The 15,453-nt window shown below is 41.1% G+C and overlaps 1 protein-coding gene across 1 annotated transcript in view; it reads right to left on the bottom strand.

The window, feature by feature from the left end:
• Samd5 (sterile alpha motif domain containing 5) overlaps positions 1–15,453 on the bottom strand; it is a 416,281-nt gene that overhangs the window by 137,345 nt on the left and 263,483 nt on the right. The gene's annotated exons all lie outside the window — the stretch shown is intronic.

Genomic DNA, 15,453 nt, shown 5'->3' with positions numbered 1-15,453 from the left:
TTAAACACTTATCTCTTTCTTGAACTACTCTAGAGGCCCTTAGAAACAACAGACGACCCTGTCTTTGTACTAGCACACAGTAGGTGTGTCATTGCTACTCAAGAATGAAGCAGAAGAAACTGTATCTTCAGTGCACAAATTTGGGGCCAGCCTGCTTGTTTTCTAGAGGAGGTTGACAGTATCCCCTCTGTCCTTTCTCCAGAGATGATTATAATTTGCTACCTTATGTTTGTTCCCTACATGAAGAATTACAAAACAAACACACGATTTTACAAGCATGCAGAAAACTATTAAAAGAAAATGTCTTTTGTGCAACTTGGTCCAAGAAAAGCTGATTTTGCCTCTTTTGTTACCCTTTGTATGTGATAATATTAAATTAATATCCTGTCTATAGTTTCCATTCTATATTCACATTTAACATTTATACCACTCTTTAAAATATATTTTATATGTATATTTGAGGTTCCCAACATGGCATTATAAGACATATACAGTCAGTATAATACAATGACTCAAATCAGCATATCCACAGCCTCACATATTGTGTGTCTGTGTGCACGTGTTAAGAGTAATGGAAGTCTATTTATTTAACAAAAATCTCCAGTATGTCACATTTTCATTAACCTTGATCCTGGGGGGGGGGGGGAGAAGACATCACAACTCCAGACAAGCTCCTTCTACAAATCTGCCACTTTATGCCCTTACAAGTCCCTCTCCCTGAATCTCATCCCCACTCCCATCATAGGAAGAAGTATTTTAACGCCTATATCTGTATAGTTTAGCTCCTTATATAAAACAATTACATATAAACAAAATTGTGCAATGTTTTACTCTCTGGGTTTGAATTATATGTATACATATATGCATATATATATATATATATATATGCTTCTATGTAGATAAATAGGTTCATATAGACAGAGTTTGTTTTATTTTTTATTTTTGTGTGAATCTCAGTTATGGCTTATTAACAAAAGGCCTTAAAATAGAATCAAGCAAGGGCATTAAGAGATGGGGAAGAGCCAATCAGAGGGAGGCAGCAGTCCATGCTCTAGAGTGGGCACAGGCTTCTTGGGATGTAATTCCCTAGAAAGAAGTTTAATCAATAATTCACTTATTTGTTCTTTTTAAATATCATTTGTACCAGCTTAATTATGTGAACAAGAGGTGCACACTAATTTTCTAAAGCCTGCTTTCCAGTGTGGGATGAAATGTTCTACCAGGTTCTATTTTGGGGCTAAGTCATGGGATGCTGCGCCAGCATTTCCAACTCTCACCTGGTCCTGGAAGGTGGCTTGTAGAACTGGAATGATGTCACCACCCTCGTGTCATTTGGTATTTTTAGTAACTCCTAAAACCCAGTCCCGATGCCTGACAGACACTCGAAACTAGGAAGAAACTGAGCAGTCTGGGAAAAGCTTGAGTATTCTACCAAAACACATAGTCCCTACACAGACAAAATATAAGACAGGCTTTCTGCTCCCTCCCCAGGAATCCTCGCTGCCTCTTCCACCTCCAGGCCCTTCCTAGAGCAGCTTTGCTGCCATGTCTGCCTCAGGCACCACCTGACAGCTACTCCTCCTTCGTAGATATTGAACCTGCCCTTCCCACCGTCCTCCCTGTTCCTATGCATCCCTAAAGGTCTGAGATGAATTCCGCAAGTGGCAGTGGTCCCGCACATTATAGAAGAGCTGGGGAAATCCCGTTGCCTTGGGACCTCTCCATCCCCTAAAGTACATTTCTCACAAACTTGTGGAGAGGTTGGTGCTAATCCACCTCCTGCCCATTGAGCATGGAGCGTGTGGGATATTGACAGTGATGACCAACTACTGTTCCTGATTCCTTTATCTACCGCAGCATACTCCTAATGGTTATTTCAGACTTTCCTTCCTGCAAAAAAGCACAAAGTTCACAGGAAAAAGCCTGCCGAACCATGCGCATAGTGTTATACTTCACATACCTCAAGTTTACCACAACTTTTATATGTATAAAGATACCATGTGGACACTTGAGCTCAGGAGTTCGAGGCCAGCCTGCATCATACAATGATATCTATTCTTAATATGTTTTTTTAAAAAGAATAAATAAGCAGGATGTGCTGATTTATTGACATTTGGCTTACAGGTTTGTGCTACTAACCAACATGCATCTTTAAATACAATGCCTGCTTCTCATGTGAATGGCTTCACTGAGCCATATGGTGAGCGTGGATGAGAGCTGTAGGTGGGGCAGGTCGGGATCACTGACCTGGGAGAAGGTCTTAGATGTGAGCCTTGACCTGAGGTCTCGCCTCATTCTCTCAACCATGGGTCCTGACACTATACCACAGATTCCATCATGTTCTTCTAAATCAGTAACCATGCCAGGGATTGGCCTGCTGGAGAGGCAGCCAGCCTCTAAAAGTCCCTTTCACTGCAGCCTGGCATAAGTGCGTGCTCAGGGCTTGACTTGGTCCTTACAGGGGATCCCCTAGTCTTGCTTTCATCTTAAAATCATGTTTAAATTGTTAGGGATCAAACCCAGGCCTAAATACAAAGCAAGAGATCGCCTTTATGCCAGACCTTCCGTTTTTATGACTTTTCCCATGTCCCCCAGACACTCAAAATTTGGAAAGAATGATTAAGCCTCCCATGTTTGCCAACTACATCCCCCTCTGGCCTACTCACTGCTAAACACTGGTGTTCTCGGGGAAAGGGAACAGTTTTACCAGAATAAAAGAGGCCAAAGGAAATTTGCATGGCAAAGGTACACAAATCATTTTAGGCATGCAAATTATTGTTTTTAGGAGAATAAAAGGCTGTAAATATTTTGAGAAGTGGGCCCCTAGTGCCTCTTAAGTATTCTAAACTACACTGTGTGCTTCATAATTATGTAATATATAGAATACCAGCTGCTTTGAATAGTACTCCAGAGGTTTGGATGGCATCGGAAAGCTCTCCTCCCCCAGTGAGAGCCATAATCAAGCCAGCATACCGTGAAGCCACATCCAATTGACATTGAGTTGCTGGATTTTAACACACTTTGAAACAGATGTTAAGCCCGTGTGTTGTGGCTACAGTGGAGCATAGTTTTGCTTAAAAAAAAAATAGTTTTATGAAGGTGTATATCTGCAAATTCTTTTCATATTTATCATCTCATTAATATCTGTGCAAAGGGATATAGAAATTGCATTGGTGGATTGTGAATACACTTATATATTACATATTTAAATATTTATACCTGTGCATTCAAATGTGTACATATATTTAGTTAAAAGACAAAACCTGGGCTGTCTCTTTCAGCTTTGCAAAGAGCAAAGACTCATGCAAGAGACTCTTCTCTCTGGAGAAAAAAAATAAAATACACTAACGCTTTTCCTTGGAATCTATGCCTGAGACAAATGATGGCATCCTTTGGGTCACTCTAGAAAGGGATGGGTTAATTATTTATAATCAAAAGAGTCCACCTTCTGCTGCATAGACCCTGAACAGCACCACCTGTGGGCACTCTAAAGTGAGAAACAGTACACAAAGAGTCCAAGCATACACGAGACGCCTCTTCTGAGGATTTTAAGGCCAAGCAAAAAAAATGGCAACTTAACAAAATGACTTCAAATGGAGAGAAAGATAAGAAATGAAATGGGCCTTATCCTTCACAATTAAAAACCAGGCACAGATCCAGACATCTCTTTGGAAATCACTGGGATTGAGTTCAGAGAATTTCGTCTGCAGTTTCTAGAGAGCCGGAAAGCCTTGGCTGTCCCCATTGGCTGCAACCAGAGGAAGCCCATAGATAGGTCAGGAAGAAAATGCAGGTTTTTCTCCAGAGGCTCAGTGGAACAAGTCCCTCAGAACTTCATTTGGCTGAGAAGCTTCTAGAGCAGCAGTTCCCAACATGTGGGTCACAACCCCTTTGGCAAACCTCTGTTTCCAAAAATAGTTACATTATGATTAATAACAGTAGCAAAATTACTGTTATGAAATAGCAAAGAGAAAATTTTATGGCAGGGGAGGTCACCTCATCATGAGAAACTGTATTAGAAGGTCGCAATACACCATCAGGAAGGTTGAGAATCACTGCTGTAGACACAGGCACTGGAGTCAGACCATGAGTAGGACCATACACTGGCCTCACCTGTTTTGAGGACTAGTTTTCTCACCATCAATATACAATGATGCTGGTAATGAAGACAGATGTCCTGATATGACACTTTTATCTTTGGGGCAAGAAAACACAAGGTCCTGCAAAACCCTTGCTCTGCTCTCATGACTCAGAATTCACTTTCAGTAGTTAAACAATCTGTATGTCTAGTGTTAAACAAATTATAATTTCCATTCTGTTGCGTCTGAGCAGAACAGATGTCCTTAGGATAAAGTGGTACAGAGATATAGAAGGAGATAAATCATAGAAAACAAAGTTAGAGAGAACCCTGAGTGGAAATATTCTCTGGAACCATATGCGCTATCTCCACTTCCCTCCTTCCCTGTGGGCTGATGTCTCAGGTGACATCCATGCCTGGACTTTAATAACACAAATAGAAAAGTTAGGCAATCTAAAAATGCACTGTGAAGGATTGAAGAAGTATGTTTATTTACGGTCCTGGAAATGCCAGTTTAGAAGTTCTAATCAGTGGTGATTTTAAGTGTGGCTCATTTAATAACAATTGCACATTGATCTTTGCTCTACTGACATGGTCAATCATCAGTGGTCTGAAGGAAATCACACTAATAGGTAACGAGAAGCCCACATTGACAGGGAAACAAAAGCAATGACCGTTTTGATTGGAAATGTTTCCTGGTTTAATTTACAGGCATTCTTTTTACTGCCCTTTCTGTTTCTACTTACGATAGACTATTGCAGGTGTATTGACTTAGAGCCAAGCATTTCCACTGACCTAAAAATAATCCTCTCCTATCTTAATCCTCTCTCCAGAAGCACACGCTGATCTGGGGCTACTCAGTCTTCCTTGTCAATGAGAACTCTTGAAAGCCCACCTTCTAGGCCAGAGTGGCAAACTCTAACATGAAGGCTATGCTCACCTGAAGCTATACTTGATTTGATTTGAGCTGGGTTTTAAAGAATTTGAGTCAAGAATTTAGGATGTACAAATGACACATTAAAAAAAAATAAAAGTAGAACACAGATTTCCTTTGAGAAATCAAAACTGCTGGCAATTTGGGCTCATAATTCCATATTGCAAAACCCAACTGAAGCTGACTTGTTCACACACTCACAACACATTCTGGTTTTTAAAGACTAACTACTTAGGGTGGACTTTATCAAGGCTAGCTAGCGCTTGATGTAGCTGCCCCTGTGGCATATGTCCACTGTAAGCCTTCCACCTGTTTCATTCCTTACTTTGCACAGTGCTGCAAAGACAACATCTTTTAAAGAAGAGAATTCCGATCAAACCCCCATGAGTGAGCCCCGGTGGTGCTGCTCCAGGCTCTCTAGATCACCTGGACCGGCTGATTTCTGGACTCACTGGTACTCCAGTATTTCCTCGACTCTCTTCCGGTTCTCTTTCCCCTATCCCTTCTACCTCTTCTCTCCATCTCTTGGCACATCCTTGCTGTAGTTCCACTTTCTTCTCTTCACTCTGATGACATCTTCTACGTTTTCTCTACTTTCTACTCCTGCCCGAGCCCAGACAATATCTTCTCCCTCCAGCCCAGATTTCTATCTTCAAAGGAGACCTGTTTGTTGTGCCTGCCCAGACACATGGTACTGCTGACTCAGTGTGTCCAAAACAGACTCATTAAAACCCCTGCAGCTTCTAGCTGAGTCTGCCGTGTTTGCAATTTTTCCTAGGGAACCGTTTCTTTACATTTTTCCATGGATCTAGTTAATTGAACCTCTCTCCTTCCAGGCCACTCATACCTGAATGCCATTAGTCCCTTCTGTTTGTCCCGGTCAATTATCTTCTATGTTTCTGGAAGCCTTCTCTCCTTCTCAAATCCACTTTGCATACCAACAGCTGGTGAACCTTCCAGAAGCACTTTTATTTTCTCCCTAAAATCTACCCATAGTTTCAGAATATCCAACATCCTTGGTTGGAGGACCACAGGGTGCCATGTCTCTGGAAGCAACCGTCTTATCTTTTGTTCTGAAAGCTGTTATACCACTATGTTTTCTACAAAAGTCCTGAGTCTGGGCTATGCCTTTATTTGTATTGCTTATGTTATTCAATACTATGGTTTTTGTCATGTTATCTACCGCCCCCCACATATAGATCTATTGCCACAGTCCATGATAGCCTCCTCACGCTTTCATTTAAACGGGGAGGAGTGGGGTCAGCGTGCCAAATGAAAAGCTGTCATTTGTCTCAGAATTGTCTGTGTAAGACTTCATGTCCACAGCAGGGAAAAATCACAGTTTTCAGTGGTAGAAACACCATTTCCTATGTAGAAATGAACAATGGAAGAAAACACTATACACTGAAAAAATAAAATGTGAGCCTTGTTTTGACAAATGGTCAAGAAAATAAAAAGAAAAAGAAAACAAAGTTAACCACAGGCTTCTGAGACAGATCAGGGATTTTGGTGCTAAGTGCTGACTTTACTATAAAAGGTTGAATTCTTTTTTTTTTTTTTTTGCTACAGCTTGGTGTAGGAGGTCCTTCTGTCTTTGTGTTGCTTTCATTGGTTAACAAAGAAACTGCTTTGGGCCTGTTGATGGAGCAGAATTTAGCTAGGCAGAGAAAACTAAATGGCATGCTGGGAGAAAGGAGGCAGAGTGAAAGACAGACATCATGGATCCACAGCCAGAGTAAGCCACTGCCATGTGGTGATACACAGATAAATAGAAATGGGTTAAACTAAGATGTAAGAATTATCCAATACGAAGTTAGAGCTAATAGGCCAAGCGGTGTTTTAATTAACATAGTATCTGTGTGATTATTTCAGTTCTGGGTGGCCGGGACGAACAAGCAGCCCTCTCCTTGCAATAATTGGCACCCAACTTTGTAACAGCTCACTGTATATTCAATCCAAGGTCCACTAAAAGCAGCCGTAACAGCTCCACTTCTGCTCACAAGCATGAAAGCTGTTTGGTCGAGTCTTTCCAAAGATGTGATTTATCTGGATAAATTGACTTGGGTCACATATTTTCTCAAAGAAACCAAACCATACCTGCTGCTGTCTCCACATGTATAGCTATAGCTCTGTCTTCATATGACGACAGAAGCTGGGCTGCTTCAAACCGTGAGCTGAGTGGTTGAGATACAGGTGATATCATAACATTAAAATAACTGATATGATTTTATGTGCAATTTGCATTTTGACCGCTTTCTTACTTCGATTGTTGTGACCAAAAGCAATTTGAGGAGGAAAGGATTGATTTCAGCTTACAACTTTCAGGTCACACTATCACTCTGAGGAGAAGTCAGGGCAGGAACTCAATGCAGGATTCTGAAGCAGGAGCCATGGAGGAATGCTTACTGGCTTGCTCATCATGGCTGCTGGCTTAGCCTGATTCCTTATATTACCCCAGACCACTAACCCAGGAGTGGCACCACACACAGTGAGCTGTATCTTTTCACACTCGTCACTAATAAACACAATCTCATACTGATAAACTTGCTTACAGAGTGTTGTAGTTTGAATGTAATTGGCTCCCATAATCTGAAAACCCCCAAATTTTGTAATCTCATAGCGTGGCTTTGTTGGAATGGGTATGACGTTGGTAGAGGAGGTGTGTCACTGTGGAGTGGGCTTTGCTCTTTCTTATGCTCAGAATACCACCCAGTGAGTCAGTTGTGTTCCTGCCTCCAGGCTCTTGGCCATGATGATAATTGATTGAACTGCTGAAACTGTAAATCCCCTGAATTAAATATTTCTTTATAAGAGTTGCTGTAGTCATAGTGTCTCTTCACAGTAATAAAAACTCAAACTAAGACACAGAGCAACATTGTTGTTGTTGTTGTTTCTTTCTTTTTAAGACAGGGTTTCTTTGTGTAAAAGCCCCAGCAGTCCTAGAACTAACTCTTGTAGACCAGACTGGAATCAAACTCACAGAGTTCCACCTGCCTCTGTCTCCCTAGTGCTGGGATTAAAGGAGTGCACCACCACCACCACCACCACCCGACTTCAGAACAATCTTTTGAAGACATTTTCTTACTTAATATTTCTTCTTCTCAGATATGTCTAGGTTTGTGACTCATTCACAACTAACCATCATACCTAGGGAAATAAAATAGCCCAAATTTTACTTAAAACTACATGTTAAGTAACCCATGTTCCCAAAGGTCAATTTTAAAGATAGAAATCCAACTCTTAAAATCCTTGGGAAGTCAACCCCTGACTCTCAGGACCGTAAGTTAAAACTCAGACAGCAAGAACACACAAGATATGTGGGTCTGAATCAACTTTGGTTCTGAAGAGCTGGCCCCATGCGGGGAGGTGTCCCCTCTTAGGAAGCTGACAGTCACAGTTTCCCAAAGTGTGACATTCACAGTGTAGTCGCCTTTGTTTTGAGTCCTTTCAATAGAACTGCCTCTGTCTTTAACAAAAAACATTCAAGGCAGCTGAGGGGTAAATGAAAATCACATTTGATTTCTATTTTCTTGCTTGGATACCCCAATCTCCCCAAATCATGGCAAAGCATTGTCACAATAAAATATAGTCACACTTTTAGCATGGGGTACTTTATGAGGAAGGTGACACTTTGTGTGTGATTATTGGATTTACCCAAACATATGACAAGTATAGTTATCGCCTATTTTCTTATTTTGTGCATGGAGACCACATTGGAGCTATGAAACTGATTATGGGAGTTCAAAATAATTGGACAATAGTTTCTGAATGCACAATGACCAAAAGCCAATTCGAACCCAAGAATGTGTGTTGAGACCAAACCTGATCTGTGTTGATTCTAGCAGCGCTCACCTCTGAGCATTGTGGCAGCCTTAGTTTTGAACGGACAGCCTGGGTACTTTGTACTGTGCAAGCTGTCAGGCCACACACCCCAATTAAGGCTGTGCAGACACCTTGACTCTCTGTGTTAGGAATTGCAGTGTTTTTTCTATGCATACAGAGTTCTCTGTTCTTATAGAAACATAATGGTTCAGTTATGGAAAACAGATTTTTTTCTTGTATTTTATTTGGCAAAATTCTGAAAACAAAATATAACATGGCCTAACAAAGTTTGCTTTAAAGAAGTAAATGTTGGGACAGGGGCAGTGACTCAGTGGGAAAGTGCTTGTCATGAACCCAAGTTCATATTCCAGTAGACACGGGAAGGCACGCATGGTAGCCCATATCTGTAATTCCAGCATTGGGGGTGAAGACAAAAAGATCCCTGAAGTCACTGATCAGCTAACACAGGTAAACCAACAAGCTCAAGTTTCAGTAATAGACTCTAGAATCATTGGACCTTGACCTCTGCCCATCACACACATGTACACTCACACACATGTACACATGCACGCGTGCACATAAACACACACACACACACGGGTACATGGAAACCCAAATAGCAAACACATGACTATGTACCACATACACTCTCTTTTTAGATACTGTAGATACACATGTAGGAGGATTTTTAGATCACGTGATACATCCACTTTCAATCACTTGAGGAACTTCACAGATTTTTTTTCTAATGGCTACATCAGTTTATAGTTTCTCTAGTGGAACTCAATGGTCTATTTTCTACAAATTCTCATCACAGGGTGTCATTCACATTTTGAGTAAAGCCATTCTAACACATGTGAAAGACACTCTCATTCAAGCTTTACGTTTCTGTCTCACCAATAATTAGTGTCTTAGACCATGGCAACTCTTACAAAGGAAAACACTTAATTCAGGTGGTGGCTTATGGTTTCAGTCCATTATTATCATGGTGGGTAGCATGGTGGTGTGCAGGCAAACATGGTGCTGGAGATGCAGCCAACAGGAAGTAGTTCTGTCTTCTCCACCTACCTAAGTTCTACCCTATCAGACCCAAAGCAGTTTCTTTATTCATTAGTCAATGAAAGCAAGACATGAACAGAAGAACCTCCTACACCAATAAGAAACTGTTTACACGCGTGAAAATTTCAAACACTAAAATAATTAAGATATCTACTAATACAGAAAAATAGTGAAAATGCTCTGTTGACAATTCCTTCAGTACCAAATAATCAGCAAGATTTAATTCTTTATGTAAAAGCAAGTAAACACATTCATCTCGTTAGTATGTAAATTCTTTTCATCTTTAATGAATAGCAATGTTATATGTATACTAAAGGTTGATTTTTAAACAAAGTTCTTTACTATTTATTATCAGTAATTGTTTGACTTGTTTATCTACCTGCATAACTGAAGCCATGTGAAAATTTCTCAGGCAAAATGGGATCACAAGTGAAAACTGTTTAAGATGTCTCACTATAGCCTACCATAGGTGAAAATATCACCTTTATAACCATATGCCTACTACTATATATATACATATATAGTATTACTGTATCAGGTATTACAAGAAACACTGAAATATTCATGTTTCTAAACACGTTTAAAGTATAGTAAAAATACTAGGGGATAAGTATTTTTATTTACATTACTTGTATGAGACCTTGTAATGGGGCCTATCACTGACATAAATGTTCTTATATGAAAATTTATAATACTTATTAAAATCCTCATGTGTCTGTTGTATGGTTGAGGGTCTTATTTCAGAAACTCAGTAGACTACATTCTGCAGTCATTTAGTGGCAGAGATGTAGGTTTATGCCCATCTTCTTATTCAAACACATTTACAATACAAGAAATATGTCTTATAAATGTACTTAAAGTACAATAATATTCTAAATATAGGATACGTGTCATCATTAAGGTGACAATGCTGATTATCCTACCCACGAGTACAATGAGTACTTGAACTCTAATCTCAACTTGAGAAATAGGATGCTAGTACAGCAATGAGGTGGAAATATCCAATTTTTAATGGACTAGTGTATATTAACAAGAGCAAGTACTTTTGAGAACAATGGGGTATCATACCCAATAAGATTAGAAAACAAAGTACTTACATTCTGAGTCTTTTTATACATTTATACAATGTTCTTTGGGCTGGTATGCTTGGGTTATTATAGCAAAATACTGTCGACTGTTTGGCCAAAACAACAAATTCATTTTTCATAATTGTGGGTATTGGGAAAACTAGGCTATGGTCCCAGGAAGGGCTTTTTCCTTGGCTTGCAGTTAGATGAATTCTGATTGTTTACTTACGTGGAAGACAGAACCAACTAAAGATCTCATGCCCAGGTACCAACAGGTTGGTTATTGGGGCTTTGATATATGAATGTAGTAGAGATACAAGTCAGTTCACAGAACCTCCCGAGTGCATTGTATGGTGTTTAGCAGGGAGGTGCCTTAAAACTCAGGGGTACAGAAACACCAAGACCAAAGAAACATGGGAGAGAGAGTGGGCCAGAAGTCAAGTGCCAGGAACGATGTTGTTAAGCCCGATGTGTGTCAGGCAGGTGTTTTCTGCATCTAGAAGAGCTCCGAGCATCCTGGGGAGGCCGAGCTCATCAAGCTGGCAGGAGTAGCTTCCAAAGTCAAAGTGAGCCAAAACAGACACAAGGTCCTACCACAAAGATGAGACAATGGCAGTTGCTCCATCAGGCACCCATGATGGGTTTTTACGCCTTTAAATCAAAATACCAGCAAATGTAGTGCAATGAATGTGTGTTTGTGTAGGTGTATGTGAGCTAATTAAAAAGTTTTCTCATTAATAAATAAACAAAGAGCCTACTGCTTCCTCCCTTTGCTAGAGTGAGTTTCCCCTGGTGACCTAAGTTGTTTATCTAGCGGCACATGTTATTGATTTTGCCAAAGGATTTCTCATTGGCATATGCACTCCCCAATGAGTCACACAGCAGACTTTGAGACGTGTGAAAAAGCCAGCGTGTTGGCACCATGCTTCTGTCTTCCTTGGTGTTCTGGCTCCATGCCTACCCCTACCTGTCGCTCTTCCTGACTCCCCTCCATTGGATGCTGTCAAGACCCACCACACAGATGGTTTCCTACATGCCCTGATCTCCAGGTGAATCCTGCTACAGCAGACCAGAAGGATGAAAGCAAGATTGATCGGTGTGCTCCCAGGGGTTTGAAAGCCTAGTCTTTCCCCGGTAAATTCTAGAACTTTAAGAGGGTTAAGAGCTCACATCTCTCGTTTGCTCCTTTGGAGGGTGCCGTTTATCTTAGGTAAATGAACTGAGGTTTCCTTCTTCAACTCTTCTCTTTGGAACTGTACCTGAGATGTAACTCCTGGAGGTTTGAGACCTCAGCCAGAACTCCTCAGTCCTCTTACCCACTGCCACCTTTTCATCTTAACAAGCGTCCAGGATGAATTTGCCCATGTTTCTCTGTGTACTTAGGTAATCCGCAGGGTCTAACATAAAGCTAAGTGACCAAGTTCAACATTCAGGAAATACTTTTTGATTAGACACAACATACTTTTTTACAAGAAATTTTCTTTCCTCATTATCTCTCAGCACTTAGTTTTAACACTCAACTTTCCCCTTTACTTGGTCTGTTCAATTTAGATCATTGTTTTGTGGTGGTTCGAATGAGAGTGTCCCACCCCGCAAAGGCTCATGTATGCAAATTCTTCATCTCTAGTTGGTGGGACTGTTTCGGAGAAGAATTAGGATGTTTGGTCTTATTTGAGGTTTGTCACTGGGGCTTGGCTTTAAGATTTCAAAAGGATGTCTCCATAGTGCAATGTATAGCGTATTAAACTTATAGTAACAAAAAAAAAATCAAAAGCTCCTGCCAGGCCCAGTCTGCTCCCCTCTCCCGCTTCATGACTATCAATCAGGATATATACTCTCAGCTACTGCTTCTGTGCCATGTCTGCCTGCCTATTGTCTGCCTGCCGTGATGTTCATGGACTAACCCTCTGGAACTGTAAGCAAACCTCCAACTAAATGCTTTCTTTATATGTTGCTTTGGTCATAGTATCTCTTCAGTACAACAGAACAGTAACTAAGACAGTTAGTATTTGTAGTAGTAAGAGCAGCAGGGCTGCGTCCCCGGCACCCGGCCGCCCACATGGCTAGCTCTAGCTTATTGATCTAACCCATTTCTCTGTTGAAATATGAGCGGCGGGCTGTGTCCTGCCACCCGGCTAGCTTTACCCGAAATAATTACACGGAAACTGTATTCTTTTAAACACTGCTTGGCCCATTATATCTAGCCTTTTCTCAGCTAACTCTCGCACCTGGACTAGCCCATTTCTTATAATCTGTGTAGCCCATGAGCTGGCTTACCAGGAATGATCTTAACCTGCGTCTGCCTGGAGTAGGAGAATCATGGCGACTGCCTGACTCAGCTTCTTTCTCCCAGCCTTCTGTTCTGTTTACTCCACCCACCTATGTTTTAACATATGAGGACCAAGCAGTTTCTTTATTGTTTAACCAACGAAATCAACAGATTGATATATGACACTCCCACATCAAGTATTATTTCAGTAAAAGAAGCTGGACTTTCACTACTATAGCATCACAAACAGAAGTAACTGATGTGTCCTATGTGTAAGAATAGCTGAGATCAGGTAACCAATGGGCACCGTTAAAAAAAAGACGCCATTGTGGTTACTTCTAATGGGAATGCAAGATTCCTTGTCTGCACGTGGGCATTTATAAGTTGCCATTATTCATGCTTGATGCTTCTAGCCGAAATTCATAAGACTAGAAGCACAGAAATTTCATCTTAATAATTGTCATACAAGTAGACACTTAAAAGCATGACTCTGACACCACCAGCTAGAAATTAATTGTGATGGTGACATTCAAATGCCTCTCCTTCGCAATAAACCCACAAAAGGAGTGGTTACCATGGGTGTGATTAAACAGCACCGAGGTCTGTTTTAGTACCTTTAGGGCTGCAAGTATTTTATTGAATTTCTACATCCGCCGATGGGAAGACCATTTTAATACACTGTAGGTAGTTACTAAATACATCTTTTTAAATCTCAGCTCCGTGTTTATGACAATTCTTTCTTCTTCATTTCACTCTCATCAGATATGCCATTCAAGGCCTTGGATTTTATAGAGACACAACAGTACTTATTTATATGCCGGGAGCGATTCGTTTCTCAACAGCTGGCAGAGCTGCTTAATATCTTAGCCAAGCTCTAAAAATTCAACATTCTACAGCACGGTTAAGGAGTGACCTCGGAATGTTACTGAGCCTGGAAAGCAAGAGACCCCTGGAAAGCTCTCTCTCTCTCTCTCTCTCTCTCTCTCTCTCTCTCTGAGATTACAGTTTTTCTGATGAAAGTGAAACCATTTGATTATCAGGTGACAGACTGTTTACAGTGGGAGAGCAGAATTCGGGAGAGGAAAGTTGGTGTGGTGTGGGCAAACATTCATTAACAAACAATTGCTCTGACGGTGCCTCTGGGGAGGAATCCAGAGCAGCAGCCTTTGTTCCAGAGGGGCCGCAGCAAGTAAAGTTGAATATAGAACCATGTCTTTAGAAAAATAGCAATGGTAAGAATGGACTATGCCCAACCCATGGTAGCTTCCAGAACCTATGAGTGAATGACTCTGGAGGAGCCTGGGATATGGGGCTCCCAGGAAGTGACAAGAGAGTGGGAATTGGAACAGTGAGCAATTTGCCAGGTGAGAAGGAGCGGATTTGCAGGAGCCACTGGAACGAAAAGGATTATGAAAACAGAACACACAGATGCCAGCTTGTTGCTGAAGGCAAGGAACCCAGAGCTGGCTATGGAGTTAAGTCTAGGGAAAAAATGACTGGAGCTCACTGTAAATAGTGAGGCATGAGTGCAGGCTTACTTGTCCTGAGGAGTCAAACAATAGATGTCCAAGTCCTGACTCTGTCACTTCCTAGTTATGCCTCATTGTGCGTGCTGTTCAATACATCCACTAATGTCTCATCCATGTACTCAAAGTAAGTGACTGTGCTCACTTCAGGGGACTATAACAAAGACTAAACATGATTATAACCATAACACATACTGTCCAGCATGCTTTATGATTATATTTATTTCAAATGTCATGAAATGCCATGCAGTATGGGCGTATGGACAGTGGGAACCACACTTTGAACATAGTGAATAGGATTCAGCCTGAGAATACTATAGTTGAGGGAACTAATTGGCCATAGTGGCTCAGTCAGGAGTTAGATGAAGGAGGAGTGGGATTCTGAGGCCAGTCTGAACTACATATTGAAAATCTGCCTCAAACAGCAGCAACAACAAAATCAATTAATCATATAGACAAACAAAAGAACAGATCAGACTGTAGATATTGTGTGGAAGCATCACCACAGCCCCTGGCATGGGAGCTGCCTAAGTTTGACTCCACCTCTGAAAAAGAACAAGAGGTTTTCAGGTCTTGCATGTGTCATGTCCCGTCCCATGTCCCCCTCTCCCTGCTTGTCCCCCTCTCCTGGCCATGGTTTCCCCAGCCAGCTGGTAGCACTGCAGTAAACATGGGCATTGGTTTGGTCTAATGTGGTC

The sequence above is a fragment of the Microtus pennsylvanicus genome, chromosome 1 (genome assembly GCF_037038515.1).
Source record: "Microtus pennsylvanicus isolate mMicPen1 chromosome 1, mMicPen1.hap1, whole genome shotgun sequence".
Classification (NCBI taxonomy): domain Eukaryota; kingdom Metazoa; phylum Chordata; class Mammalia; order Rodentia; family Cricetidae; genus Microtus; species Microtus pennsylvanicus.
The sequence above is the reverse complement of the archived record's forward strand: the minus strand, read 5'-3'. Positions and strand labels throughout refer to the sequence as shown.